Source organism: Pleurodeles waltl, chromosome 4_1 (assembly GCF_031143425.1).
Source record: "Pleurodeles waltl isolate 20211129_DDA chromosome 4_1, aPleWal1.hap1.20221129, whole genome shotgun sequence".
In the NCBI taxonomy this organism is placed as follows: domain Eukaryota; kingdom Metazoa; phylum Chordata; class Amphibia; order Caudata; family Salamandridae; genus Pleurodeles; species Pleurodeles waltl.
In genome coordinates, this window is record NC_090442.1 from 210,321,879 (window position 1) to 210,338,064 (window position 16,186).

At 40.9% G+C, this 16,186-nt stretch overlaps 1 protein-coding gene across 4 annotated transcripts in view; it reads right to left on the reverse strand.

The window, feature by feature from the left end:
* The window catches only part of IQSEC3 (IQ motif and Sec7 domain ArfGEF 3), an 892,834-nt gene that overhangs the window by 847,529 nt on the left and 29,119 nt on the right, over positions 1–16,186 (reverse strand). The window lies entirely within an intron of this gene.

Genomic DNA, 16,186 nt, shown 5'->3' on the forward strand with positions numbered 1-16,186 from the left:
TGATTCATGAATCTCCACAGTCCTGAAACGAATCTCCACAGTCCTGAAACGAAAGACTGGGCATTGGACCACAAGGATTTGTTAATGGTAACTAAAAACCTGCTTATATATATAGATTATCGTGAGTAGTGTAGAAGCTCACGATTGACTCCTCAAAGCTATGTGGGGTCAAAATGTAACGAGCTAATACAGAAACCTGTGCTTGCATTGAAAAAATCAAGAAAATATAAAGCACCACACTGGTCATGACCACACTAAGCTAAAAACATACTTAATAATGACTCAGGAATTATATTTAAGATGACAAGAACTAGTGGGAGGCCCCACCCGTCTATACGGGGCAGTTACTTGATGACAGACCAAACTATTCAGACTGCATTTCGATAAATAAGTCGAGATAGAAGCTACCTTAATTCGCAAGACAGAACAGGAGTGTCTGGCTTTAATGGGCAAGCAATTGTGATGTGAGCACTCCAGCGGGTTGGCAGTAGGTGGCAATCAATAGTGGGATGAAGTGTCTCCACAACACAGGGCAGCGCCTTAATCTCTCTCAGTTTCCAGAATCCTGGACACCTAGGACAGCACGGGAAACTGCGTTTTAAGAAGGCATTAAACCACTAGAGCGCTAACCAATACCCACCATTTTGGGAGTAGTGTGTCAATAAAGAGAAGAGGAAAGTGAATGAAGCTAGGAAGTACATGACAACCAAGTGAAAAAAGGACACAAAATATAGGATTAACGTCCAAATGTTCATAAAAACAGAAACACTATAAATTCATGTACAGGGAAGGTAATTCTGCAATGGGTCTGAACATCTTGAAATCATTAAGGAATCAACTTTAAAAGTATTTTGGTTCAAATGAGTCCCTGGTTGGCATCTTTGCTTGTTTCACTTTTAGAAAGTTGGAATTTTCTTGTCCTAACCATTTGGTATCTGCTGCCTGTATCCTTGGTCACATGACTATGTGTAGCTGGCAGTTGTTATTTGTTTATTGCTTCCAGACAGTGAGACAAAGGAGGGCCATTTCTGACTTGATGAGAGGGGGAAGCTCTCACCTACCACACATGCACATCATAAAGGCTCTGCCTGAGCACACACACAAAGGGTTTGGCACTATCCTATTGTTAAACCAGATAATCCGGGAACAGGTCAAGGAGGCAGGGCATTCTAAAGACTTCTTGTGGTGGAAACCTCCAGAACCTTCCTCTACTTCATCCTAGGCACCACATATAAATATTGGACCCTAAGACACAACTGTTGAATACACTTCTGGACCTGTGCAAAACTTAGAAGAAGGACTGCCATTTGCTGCAAGCAGGACAGCCACTATGCTGTCCTGCTGTACTGCCCTGCTACTATTCTGTTTGAGTGAGAAGGACTGGACCTGCATCTTAGGCACAAGACCACCAGAGTGACTCCAAATGCTCTTTGGATAGCCTCCTGATCAGAGCCTCAGGAAAATAACAGGCTCAAACAAGCTTGAATCCTGCTGTGAGACCTGCCCTCTGAAGTGGTGTCACCCATGTCCTGTGCCCTGAGAAGTGGATCTCAAGGTGCTCTGCCAGCCTAGCTTTGCCAGCAGAATTGATGCAGAGCGATGCATCACCTCATCAGACTCCGCATCGAAACAGCTGCACGACACAACCCCGATGCAGAACGTCATGCTACAGCCCTGCAGCTCATCGGGACTGCCACTGTGCAATGCATCTCCACGCAAGAACCTCACACTGCCATCATAGCATCCTGGAACCACCACTGCGCGACACATCTCCACTCCAGGACCTCACATCGCCTCCACTGCACGATACCTCCTCAAAGCTGGATTTCACATCGCTCCAAGACCAGAATTTAAGGTGCTTTGTACAGGGGCCTAACTGGGTCCATGTAGCTGGCCCACGCTCCATTGCGGTCATTCTGAACTTGTGACTTTGTCCCGGTCTAGCATGGCAAGATAACCACAGTTGGTGCTTTGTGATTTTTGACGCTACTTTCACTTAAATCTTTAGAATTGCATATCCCCAATTCGACTGGTTGAATTTATATTGTTCTTAAATTATTAATTCAATTGTACTCTATTTTTCTAAATTGGTGTGGGATTTTTCTTGTGTTGTGTTTAGCTTTGTTACTGTTTTAATTGCTGCATAAATACTTTACACATTGCCTCTAAGTTAAGCCTGACTGCTTTTTACCAAGCTACTAGAGGGTTGCGCACAGGTTAATATGGGTTTGCCTGTCACCACCCTGACAACGATTGTGGTTGCAGCTTGAGTAGGGTTATTTCTTGTGTAGTAATTTCTTACAGTGACTGAAGCAATATCATTGGTTATGTAGTAACAATTTCTTGGCTTTTGCTTGGAAATATAAAGGTTCAAGTGACATGGATGAAATTGTCTCAATGGGGCAATCTTATTTCTCATAAGGAGATATTTAATGACTCAAATTGGGATATTTATGTTTTTTGTCTGGAGCAAGCTCCCATAAATAAGATTAGATTCATAGCTGATACAAGTCAGTTTCATGGTTTGCGTGGCTCTCATATGCTATGTTACCAGCATGCGTAGTGGGCATTAGAACCACTTGTACCACCGTGCAGTATTTATGAATATTGTCAAAGTCACTGTGTGCCCAAGTTCATCGCTTATAGTAAGCAATTTAATGACAAACAACAAAGTAAATAAGTGTTTCATCGATGGGCTGTTTCATGTGCTGTGTGGCAGGATCTTCTTTAGGGGGCACTGTCACATGATACATTAAGCACTAAGTCATTTTGAGGTCCACTTCATGCTGATGCTAGTAAATCTGATGGTTCAGGTAGTGCATCTGTTATAATGATGTGGAGGCACTGCATGATATATTGTGGGTAGATTGATTTGTGAAGGAGGAAGTACTTTCTACAAAATATATGAAGGTCATTCTTCCCAGAGTGCTAAAACTAGATCTAGTTTATGTCCTTGGCAGTGTGGAAAAATATGTTTCATATAAACAACAATCTTTGTATGACACCGATGCTCTTACTGTGAGACTTTATCTCCCTCCGGCAATATTTCTTCTTGTCCGGTTTTCTGGGACAGTTCATATTTGCATAATGTTTGTCTATAAAAATGTGCCTACATTTCTGTGACAAGTTCTCTCTCTCTCTCTGTCTGCCTCTCTCTCCCTGTCTATGACTTTCTTTCTGTCTCTCTGTGTATATATTTATACATACATAAATATGCATATATACCCTCTCTCTCTCTCTAAATATATATATATATATATGTAGGCAACCTACTAGGGTTATCAATATGACATTATTGGTGAAAGAGAAGGGCATACGTTTGGAAATAATATCAGCTGCAACATCAACTGTTCTCCAAAAAGTCCTTGAGAAAGATGCTTTACAAAAACAATCACGAGTAACACATTTGTCTCAAAGTGACACATAACAAATGCTAGTAAATATAGGTACGAAATGTCTTTGACCCACAGATGCTCAGGCTTTTTTTTCACAGGCAAGACAGATCTTTAGTTCCAGATATTTTTTTCCAATGACAGTTGTGCAGCATTTCTTATCTTTCAGTTAGTTTAGTAGATGTGCTATTGGGCAAAATGAAATACATTTTATATGAAAAAGTATCTCAAATGACATAATTGAAGACATCAGTGTTGACCATGTCTTTCATAACCACCATAAAATTGTTTTAAACAACTAGTTCTCGAATATTTCTGAACATATTTATGTCAAACCAAGCAAATGCACTTCTTTGAATAAAGTTATACTTTCATGGACAGTTTGGACTAATAATGTACAGCCGTTTTCTCTGTGTTGCAAAGCAAAGAATCCTATTGAAATTAAATGGTAAATATCAGTTTTTTTGCCTCTCCCATTTTTTGATTTCCATTTAATACATCTGCATGAAAGCTGCGAAATCAGTGGACGTATTTAAGGGGGGGAGGTAAAAAGCACGATTTGGTAATAATTTGTATCTATGAAACTTGATGGAACCTTAGCATTTTAACCTACTCTTGATATATACGAGTTTTCATCCAAATCTGTCAAGAGGGGGCACATTTAAAGGTAGGGTCACAAAAGTGCTCATTTGGAAATACTTTTAGTACTGGTTAACCAATCTCTGGTATCTGACAGCCTGTAAGTAAGTTAGGCACAGTGCAGGAATCTTAAGTTTGAACAAGATCTGACAAGCCTGCCAAAGGTAAAGAGGCTGCCAGCAGCAAGAGCTTGAGAGACCCTACAGGCCACAACCCACTGCAGAAAGCCAACCCCACTGCGCACATCCTTTGACCTTCCACAGTAGTTGGTGTGTACAGGGCTTTGCCTGCAGCTAGGCCCTTCGCCCAAAACTATGTGCAAGCCCATCATCGCCGTGCATGGCTTTTAGCCCTTTGCTCTGGGGGAGGGCATGTGGCCTGGTCTGTGGGCTGGCCCTGCTCACTGTTTTCCTAATGCTTGTAAAGGTATGCAAACCCTATCTTGGTGTTTGATGACCGAACTTTAGAACAGAGGACCCAAAATGGATGAGGGGAGCAGAACGCTCCCTTGTTCAATGTTTAAAAAAAATTTAATTTAGGTCTGCAGACAGTCTGCAATTCCAGATTTAAGGACTGTCCGCGGACTAACAGTCTAGATATCTCTAAATTTTAATCCTTTCGAGCTGATTGGCACAATTTTGTAATGCTGATTTCTCAAAAACTACTGAAAACATCAAAACCAAATCTAGTAAAGGCACTATCCTGAGTAAAGTTGATTTCATGACAAGTTTGAATTCATTTTGTTCAAGCTATTTTTCTGTAGTGGAGAGCAAAGAATCCTACGGGACTTGAAATGGGAAACCCTGTTTTTTAAGCACCCCTTTAAGTGTTCCTCAACTACTGACAGATTTCCATGGCACTCAAAATATCAAGACTAAGCTAAAAATGCTTAGAGGTTGCCAAGTGCTGCGCCTAACCGTTTTTTTTGACGCCCCATTTACTTTGTCCTCCCCGTAACAGGTTTGCATGAAACATGAGATTCCTGTGCTGGTCTTAGCATGCTAATTGGCTGCCAAATTTCATGCAGAGCACAACAGTTATTAGGACATGGACTCTTTTTTCCACTTCCCCCCTTTTAAATGTGCCCCTCTTGTTAGATCTGCAAAAATCTGAACATAACCAAAATAGACTAAGGGGTCATTCTAAGTTTGGCGGGCGGCGGTTGCCGCCCGCCTGGAGGGAACCGCCAATTGGCCGCTCCGCGGTCAGAAGACCGCTGGGGCCATTCTAACTTTCCCGCTGGGCCGGCGGGCGCTACCTAAGGTAGCGCCCGCCGGCCCAGCGGGAAAGGGGCCTGCAACACTGAAGCCGGCTCCGAATGGAGCCGGCGGTGTTGCAGGTGTGCGACGGGTGCAGTAGCACCCGTCGCGCTTTTCACTGTCTGCTATGCAGACAGTGAAAAGCTTAATGGGGCCCTGTTAGGGGGCCCCTGCACTGCCCATGCCGGTGGCATGGGCAGTGCAGGGGGCCCCACGACACCCGTTCCCGCCATCCTGTTCCTGGCGGTGAAAACCACCAGAAACAGGCTGGCGGGAAGGGGGTCGGAATCCCCATGGCGGCGCTGCTTGCAGCGCCGCCATGGAGGATTGGGCCAACCGGGGTTAATCCGGCGGGAAACCGCCGGACCCGGTTTTCTGACCGCGGCTTTACCGCCGCGGTCAGAATGGCCCAGGAAGCACCGCCAGCCTGTTGGCGGTGCTTTCCGTGGTCCGCGGCCCTGGCGGTTTTTACCGCCAGGGTCGGAATGAGGCCCTAAGTATGCTACATGTTTGCCATATTTTATGTGTATTCGTCACATAATGACACAATTATTTAAAAAAATACTATTCTGAACCTTTTTTGACAAATATGCACAAATGTAAACAAAAAAAATATCAGGAGTAAGCTAAATACCTTTTAATAATGCATACATGATAAATACCGTCCAAATGTCATGCAAGTTTGTCAAACAGAGCTATATTTATAGTTTAATCAAAAATACTCCTTTCCAATTCTGAGGATACCTCTATGTTTTAACCCTTTAATGTCCACCCCAAAAATTGTTTCAACTACTAATTTCTCAAAAACTACTGAATGAATGAATGAAGAGATTTGTGAAGCACACACCTTCTCCAAGACTGTGCCCGGCACTGAGATCAAAATGATATGCACCTAAGCATTGAAACAAATTTCAGCTCACTATTTCCATATCACGGTGTAGGAATAGTTCGGCGACACATACTACCATGAACATACTGCACATTTACTTAATGCCTATAAATGAAATGCTTATTGGTGTAACAACTAATACCCTTAAAATGTCTTGTTGCAAAAATAAAATAAAGAGTGCTTGTTAATTGCCTGATGCTTTAATGGAGGAATAGAATGAAGCTCCTGGCCCTAAAGTGTTCTACCACACTGTGACATTTTTTATATTGACCTACAAAAATATTGCATCTGAATATCAATTATCACTAGTTCATCAAGGTGTGTAAAGCTTGGTAAGTATAGAATTATTTTTCTTAGCTCCACATTCACATCCCTCAATGATGTTCAAATCTTCCTTAAATATAAATGTGGAGTGCCCTTAGAGTGTCATTTTGATGGCAAGAAGATAAAATGGGTTTAACTTTGTGGGTGATATTGAAGGTGGTCCTGTGACTAATTTTGTGGCACTCTGACTCTCTAATTAATAAATATACTTTGTATATAATGATTATCACAAAGACGACAGGCAGGCTACAGAATAAAAGTCAACCAAAACACAGTATGAACCTGCAATTTCAATTTTCTTAACTTGTTGTTAACAGGAATTATATAACATACTCGAGATTTTCTGAGATGTGTTTAGATTGTAGTGAAGTGTTAATGGGTTGTGATTAAATTATAATGCATGAATAAGTTGGGATCCATTATGCATGTCAGTAGTCATGTTATTATATTAATAACTTGATGTATTTGTTGAAACATTTATGAAAATAAAAACTACTGCTTATGAAAGAAACAATATAAAGTCATCTCTATTGGATCTAAATAAGTGATCACTTTTCAATGTGTAGCACATACATAGACTGCATGTTACCCCTTTCTTAATCCAAAGACTTAGAGATACCAGTATAGGGGACTCTAAGGCTAGAAATAAATACTATATTATAATAAATGAAGTCATTTGATTTTGTTCACCTATCTAGACACTCACTCAAATCTCCACAATATGTTATTGACTCTCCTTAAATATTTCTGCCCACTACTGAGCATAGTAAAAATTGCTACTGTTCTAGAAATCATGCCATATAGAAAAATATTATATGCTAAAATAACATTAGAATTATGAAGCCTATGATATAGAATATGGATATGACTGTTATCAAGTATGTTTTGCTAAATTAAAAAATAAAACGCAGTTAACATTAACACAGACCAATGATTCTCATTTTTAAATGATTTGTTGAGCTAATTGTGTCTCAAAGAAGGTACCTACAGGAAGGTATAGAGAGATTTAGAACATATACCCATTTAATATCACGTTCATCATTGATGGGCTAGACATGCTGTTTGACTCATGTACAAACGTGATTAATGCATGATGATGCATGAAATGAGTGTGTAAAAAAGAAGTTCAATATGAGATACCTATGCACATGAGTTGATATGGTCGTGATCTGAATTTGTAAATGTGATTCTATTTTAATTTATATTGTTTTGTAGCCATTTATTTCTTTACCAGCTTTCTGGAATATGTTTATTTTCCATTGACCAGCCTGTTTTCAATCTGTATGTCTTTTCCTGACTTAATTAATTACATATATTTACGTGCAATAAAACAAAACACTTAACAGATGATTTTATTCATTCTAGCCAGATATGTACAAAGCCAAAAATATCGCTCAGATTACAGTGCACTCTTTAAGTATGTTAGATAAATAATTGCATAGGTGTTTCAAGTCCCTCATCACTGCAAAGATATTGTCTAATCGAGCAGTGCTTACATTTTCACACGTAGAAAATCATGGGTAATGGAAGTCGGGAAGTGAATATTTATAAAGAACAAATTTGATATGAGCAAAAGAATATAATGCAGTACCTGACCTACATGTAAAACTGGTCTTTTTTCAGACCTATCCATCACAAATAAGTTCCCTACACATTGAATCAAATAGAAATCTTAATTCCCCTTATCTGCAGACGCCTAAAATTCCATCTATATCGGGAAGACGTTACACCATATACTATTCTGCCAAGGTACACCAAAAATGTATCAAATGGTCAACATTTGAAATAAACTGATACCATATGCGAAACAGAATTAATGATTCGAAAAGCAGACAGGTGAAGTGAATTGTGGAAAATCCTACTAAACATTAAAAAACACTTATGGGGCCAAACGTCACCGAGGGGTGTGCTAACTCTCAGCCGTAGTACAATTTCAATGTAATTATGAAGTATTCCAAAGAAACAGACATCTGGAATGAGTGAGGGCCTTATTATGAGTACCGTGGCCCATAGGAATAGCTTACCTGCGATGGCAGTCAGACTGCCACACTCTGGGCAGTCCAATCGCCTGATTACAACCCTGGCAGTCAGACCGCCACCACTGCCAGCATCATGGATGGCGGCGGTCAGAGTTGTGGTCAGCCATGGTGGTGCTGAGTTCAGCACCACTGTGCTGATCACAAGTCCCCTTTCCGCCAGCCTTTTCATGGCGGGGACCCTGCCATGAAAAGGCTGGTGGAAAGGCAGTGCCGGGGGCCACAGGGGGCCCCAGCCCAGCACCCTCAGAATGTGATACAACAGACAGTGCGCATTCCAAGGGTGCTGGGGTACCCTCTGCGCTCCATGAGGAGCCGAGGCCAATGCCACCACACTGCTCCCACTGGGCTGACCAACAGAAACCTCCTAATATGGAAATTTCCACCGGTCAGCCCAGTGGAAACATCATAATTGGGTTGGGGAGGAGGCTGCCAGCGCCACTGTGGTTTCCTCCCCACAGGGCTGGCAGGCCATCACTCGGCCCGCCAATCTCGTAATAAGGCTCTTCATTTTTTATTCTACATCTGGGCATCCGACACAAGTAATATAGACTTAATATCATTGGTTTCGAAATTGGCCAAAACTGAAAGAATAATAATAAAGTGTTTTTAATCATTTTAAGCAATGCAGCTGCTTATTTTAATATACACTCATTTTGTTTCTTACATTATTAAAAAGGTTTGCAGATTTATGCACACAGATACCACAAAATGTGAAATAGGACTTGGGACTATCAAGTACATTGGAGCACATTTGATGCCTACAGTTGGTAGGCATTTTAAATTTTTCTACGAGACAAACGTGGACAGTTCTATTCTAAGCCACACTGATGATTTCATCACCTATTACCAGTAGCAAATAACATTCTTAGAGAAGATGAATCCAACATATAAATGGCATATTCACAATAATGTGAATTTTTTAACAACAGAACAAGAAAATATTAGTCCCCCAGTTTGCCCATTTCTTTAAGGAAACACCCCTTCTCTGTTTGTGTACTCTATTTTCAACCAAACGCACATACCCAGCTAACAATAGACACCAATGTCTCCTCTCAACATGGTCTCTGACCTCATGTTGGGATGGGATGGGAATATCCCTATCATGGTGAAAGGTTTATACCCCTGCCCTGAGCGTCTGACTGTATTTGAAACTGGTATCCTGACTTTTTGTTTGGCCCTGGAATCACAGTAATTTTAGCATGTTAGAAGCCTAAGCCTGTCTCTGGTAATGCGAATTCCAGAACCTGTTCTTTGATCTGGAAAGGCCACAAAGCGTGTTCCCATAAAAGGCATAGGACTACTGTTCATGCCCTGGGTAAGTCACATAAAGTGGTGGTGGGAGCAAACACAGTGTTTGTGAATCTTTAATAGGGCCAGGTCTTTTTTCTCTGTGTCAGAAAACAGCATGGCCTTGTGATCCCTCTAGTGTAAGGTTCTGTTTTAAAATGAATCTGTCCTTGAGCTGACAAACTGGACATGTGTTGTGAGCGTATATGTGCAGTGAGTGTGTAGCACGTGCAAAGTAGTAGTGGTGGATGTTTTACATTGTATGTGGTGAGAGTCTGGGACCAGTGGAATCCATTTTTGATTGCCCCTGGTTTGGCATACATAGGGTGGATACAGCTTCCCAAGACAGTGGAAGTGAATTGACTGCATTTCTGTGGCTGGAGGTGGAGAACCACACACCGAAGTGAGAGAGGATGGAGACAGGTTTAGACTTGGAAATTCATTGAGGACCTTGTTAGCAAAGGACTGCTGATTAGTTCTTCCTGAGCACTAACATTTGGTAGATGATAGGGATATGGTGTGGGAATACGTTTTTTTGATTAAGGAGAAGTTTCCAATCATAGCATTAAAATTTGCCTGTCCCTGACTACTGTTTCATGAAGATTAATGCCCGCAGGTGCAGTGATCTCATACTTTGTTGCACTATTGTTTTAGATAGTCCTGCTGGGAACCAGAATCACTGCCACTTAATTTGAGACCCATCATCTTGCTCAAAGAGCGAGTCTGAAGAGAAGTCCAAAACCAACACAAACTGTAAAAGTCAGAACAAACCACTCCCTTTGTTCCAGGTCGATGTTCTTCTTGACCAAAGAGGAAAGTACTTTGCAGAGTAGTCAAAAAACTACAGTGTGATCAATGCTGGTGTCTGCATGACAGCCCATCTCCCAGAGGTGATGGCACATCACCTGTGGTTGGTAACTTGCTAGAAAAGCTGAGGGTCAGCCTTAGAGTCCACAAGCCTCCCTGTCGGCACAGCGTGTGAAGGAGAGAGCCTGGCCATGCAGGAGGACAGGCTGTTCAGGAGAAGCCTAGTGTGTTCCTAGCATTGGGAGCACCCAGATGTAGCAGACTGCCTTTGTTGACCAGAGCATGAGGATCCTTCCAGTCTACTGGTGCAGTTACCCATCAGACGATCATTGTGTTGCCCAGAAGGTCTGTCACAGGCCCCTGAATCTCTGGTGTTGCTACCAGAAGGGTTTACCTGTGATGAGTTAGTTACTGCAGCGGCCTTACAGCTGCATCTGCGGAAGACAAGCACATGCCTGCAACAGTCCATGGGCTCGAACCGCCAAAGATGAGCGCCTGCCTGCATTGGTCCATAGGCAGCAACTGACAAAGACAAGCATCAGCATGTATCAGCCCAGAGGCTTCAACTGCTAAACCGAGCAGGATTGATGCAGTGTTAAACTCAGTGGTCTAGTGAGGAGAGAGACGCTGTCTGCGATCTTTCTTCCTTTACACTGAAACTAGAGGATGCTGTGATTCGCAACACTGTTCAGCAGGTAATCCAAGGCTGAACTTGCATAAAGTAAGATACAGCCAGACTTCCACAAGGATCAATCCTGCTGCGAGAACCCTAACCCTTGCTGGCAGGAATTTTTAGCCATAAAGTCTATTAAACTGAACTAATAGGTATACACTGGGGTAATTGACAATGATCTGTATCTGTGCAAACACAAAGGCCTGTACCCATATCTTTACCTACCTCGCTATGGACATGGAGAGCTTCCCAGAGAGAAAATTGGGAGGAGCTGGCTCTGTAGAGGGTGGTTTTACTTCACTAGTGCTTAGAGGAGAGGTTGCAAACCTGTATCTTAATCATCTTTGGAGTGTGAAGTATTTCATTTTGCTGTCATCCTAACGTACTTTCTTTTTAGCTCAAGAAGGAAGTAGGCGAGACAATACTTTACTGTGCCTGTTGTTTGACTGTTGAGTTCTGAGCTCTTGTCCCCTAAACTACCACCCTTACAAGCCTTTGACTGATTTTCCTTGCTACCCTGAACATCAAGTGTGGAAAGTTGTATTTGGTCCAGGTTGAAAAGCCACAGTAGGGCAGTCTCCAGGACACCAGAGGCAAATACCTAGAACACCAAGTTTGTGGTCTAGTAGCTCCTGTCTGCACAAATACGCATCCAAACAGTGTCTTCCACCCCATTTGTTAGATTTGTAAATGATGAAAAACTCACTAGGGCAACCGAACCTTCCCTCAGAGGATTTGTAAATAATGCAAAAAAACAACAGGAAAGAATTATTTAGGAAATCTTTTCATTTTCAGATTGATTGGTTAGTAAGATCCAATCCGGGATAATATCAAAAAGGTAAATTTAAAGAAGAATATAATTCATTTGACATCCTTTGAAATGAATTAAATTGAAATAAAGAGCATACTCTATGCTGAAAGTATAGTTCAGGTATTTATGATTAGGTAGGTACATAGTTTCTTTTCAATACTAACAACACACATGAATTATTTGGCAATATTATTTTGCTATTATATTTTTCAATACAAAAACACAAAATATATATGAGACAGATAAATCCAAATCCTATGCAGGTTCACTTGTTCTGAGATTTTACAAAATGGTCACAATGACATCAAATAATGTGTGTTTTTTTTTACTGACCTTGTATATTGTGGATAACCATTCAACCTGATTTAACAAACTAGGAAAAGTTCACGTGTTATTTTATACAAAATAGATATAGGTGATGTGGAGAAAATATTGACATTTGAGTCTCTTAATGGAGAAAATCCATGAGACCATCTCAAGACAGCAATTAAAATCATCAGAACCCTTCTTAATATGTGCAACCATATTTTTTTTTTTATAATAGTTTGTTTGCTGTAGATACTACTCAAATCAATGATAATGCCTATGACAGATATACAAGTGTATTGAAATCGCCAATTTTTTCACCAGCAGAAGAATTAGTCGACTGTTTAGAATGCAGGTTTCAAATATACTCTTTGAAACTACTTAGGGAAAGCCAGCCTGGGATTGCTGCATGTGCATGTGTGCATACATATTAAGTAGCCAAAATAGAGATATATGGGATTAAATACCCCCTGTCCTACATTATAGAAATACTGCTAGTCACCCGAGGAGTCCATGACCATATAGACTAACCAGGCCAAGGGCCGAGTTCCATTATAAGGTCATAGAACTTTGAGATGATAGCAAGATTCGTATAATGCATGACCAGGGTACTTAGGGCCAGATGTAGCAAAGGGTTTTTCCCATTCTGTGTCAATGGGAAAATGTGTTCGTACATATGGCCCTTAATTCCTTATAATACATAGTCACACCATAACCCTTCCCACAAACCACTTAAATTCTTGGTGTGGTGCTCTTTCATATGAAAGAGCTAGGATGTTTGTAAACATGAAGAACAACATTAGAATCCCTAGTGCAAAATTAAGCACACCCCAAAAAGCAGTAAGGTATTTGTTACAAAACAATATCAGAATAAATTCACAAGTCAAACATAAAAACATAATACACGCTGTAGATCAAAATGCGCATGCAAGGACATTCTATCTTTCCTAAAATCTTTCCTAAAATGACCTAAAGGGTGGAAAAAATACTCATGTTGCCATTCATATCGCCTTTCTGCTTATCGCTGTTCACCTAAAAAAAACAATGAGCAGAAGGAGGAAAAGCCAGGTTTCATTGTTGTTTTTTAAACTGCAGCTTTTAATATGCTCCCTGACCTTGATCTGTCTGCCGGCTCCTGCCTCTGGAAGCAGGCATTGTGACTTAGAACTCAAGAGTAATAAGGTATTAGAGTTGAGCGGCTAAGTCATTTCTTTGTTACCATCGACTAGGGACCGCGCAAGCCGCCTGCAATAAGCACGTTAGAGGCGGGTTTTTCGGTTCTCATGTGTTGTAGCGTCATTACGCATGCGAAACATGTTCAAAGGTCATGATGAGAACGTTTAGCGTTCCACTTCCCTAGTTATGACATGACAACTATCCGCTATTAAATTCACGTGAATACATATACAGATGCAAAAGATGGCTGCTATTTCCAAATTACCGTAGATTTGACAGGACAATGTGAAGGAGAATGACATAACACACTACCATTCACACTCCGCGGAGTATTTCCCTCTCCTTTGAGGGCATAACTAATGTGGGTATTGTTACCTTGCATGGCAATACGCCAAATGCAATGCCATCGATTTTGTAAGGGTGTGTGGGTAGGTGTGCTTTGTTTGTTTCTTAACCTTTGCGTTTACCGACCCTCATTTAATAGATCTTTATATAATATGTGTGTTTATCTTGGTGTAAGGTTACAAAATAGACAGGAGAGACAGATGGCACCGCATCCAGTACAACAGACATAATTATTAATTGAGTGAATGATATTTAATGACTGTGTGCCAACTGGATTGACTGACGGCCACGGTTTTTAACGTAAATAGTTTCCTCCTGAAAGCCTTTTTGTAAGTATATCTTTTCAATGAACGATGATTTTGTTTGCAATTCGCAATTTCTAGACAACAAATGGGATGTTTTCTTGAATTCCACACTTGGTACATTCTAAAATTTTGTTTTGAATGAGTGAAACCCCCTTATGAATGTATAGCTAGAGATCATGGGTTGAACCCTCCTAATGAAAGCATAGGAGCTCAATAATTAATCAAATTCAGATGAAGACATCCTGCAACTCCAAGCTAGATCGTTCCTTTCTTTCCGGGGATGTGCTATTTGCTTTCGGTTACAGATGGATATATAATAGACACCTTGAGGCAATTAAAGATTATCCATCTAACTGATGAATTCCTTGCTTCCTGCGTCAAGCATATCCCTTCAGGGCTCTTAATGCTAAATTTTCAGACTTAAAATGCACATCTTTATCTCCAAGTTCATCTGGGAGAAAGAAATAATAAATGCGACAAAAATGGCACAAAGCTTTATTGAAAGAATAGTGTATTTCATTAAGCCCAGACCTGCTGGGACCGGTTCATTCAGAGCCCCATTGCAGCAAATGGACATTGGCACTTCAGCAGAGGGTTCGCGCGCTGCTTCGCCCACGGTGTGCCTGTACGTGGCCACTCTCGCTGCAGAGTAATGGGGCCATTTTCTTTTTGGATCACTTTACTTTCTGAGCTTTCAAATGTAACCAGGGCTCTTTTATGGAAACAGGAAGGTTGCTTCTTTCCTGTTTTTTAAAGGCAGTGGTACTAGTTTACCATCTTCCTCCATGCCTCTTCAGTGTTTATTTGTAACATTTTATGTTTTTTAAATCCACATCTAATCGGAATGCCCAACTGCATGTATAAATGTGTAACAAATGTGTTTTGGGTCTTCATCTAGCAACCTAGGCATTTGACAATATCAACTGCCAAGCTCATTTCCCATGTATTAAAAGGGAATTCATAATATGGCCCTCATTAAAACCGGGCTGGTAAAGCCTCACCTTGGCATAAATGAGAGTTTGTGCTAAACTACTAATCCAATTTGTGCAGTTTCCCTCCACATATTTTACCAGGTGAAACCTGGTGGAATTTGTAAAGAGCAAATACTGTACATATCTGATTTTGCAAACCAGAAAGGGGGGAAATGTGGTATTACCATGCTACTATCTGTTTCTGAGGTGTGGGCCTCGGAGTAGGGAGGTAATACAGCAACTGGCGCCAACAGTTTCTACCGGGTTCCAAATCACATCCCAGAATAATGAACAACTGGTGATGATATCAATATGTTTCAGCCTACGATAAAATTATTTTACCCAAATCACAACAGTAAGAGAGTAGCATGTTTATTTGTAATAATGGGAGTTTCCCAATTAAAGATGCATCCATAAACTTAAAATGTCATTGCTCCACTAGATGATGGTACACAGTATCTGTACCTTTTGCAGGTTTGTTTCTTCGATGGATATGATATCGACTACAATACATTTTTCTTGGTCTCTAATGTCATCTAAGCCACTTGGCCTCCCCTTCTACTCCACGACTGACGGATGCAATGAAGACAACTGAGCACATCTTCCGTGGGAACTATTGTTGGACTTGTCCCTCTCTGCAGGGCAACCCTCAAACATATTCCCCCTGTTTATTGAAATTCATTTTAGTTATCTTTAGGAGTCTGTGGACCATACCACTGCTAACCAATGCTAAAGTGATTGTGCTCTCTCCTTTAAACAGCCTATACCTTCTTTAAAATTAGCTTATACCCAATTGGCACATTTAATTTACTTGTAAGTAAAATGGTGCTTCTTGTTCCCAGGGCCAAATAATTAAATGCTATTAGTACCTTGCAGCACTCATTGGTCCATCCAGTGAAGTAGCCTTTTAAAACATGTATCAGGTCTGCCTCTGCAGCCTGTGTGTAGTTTTAAACTACCACA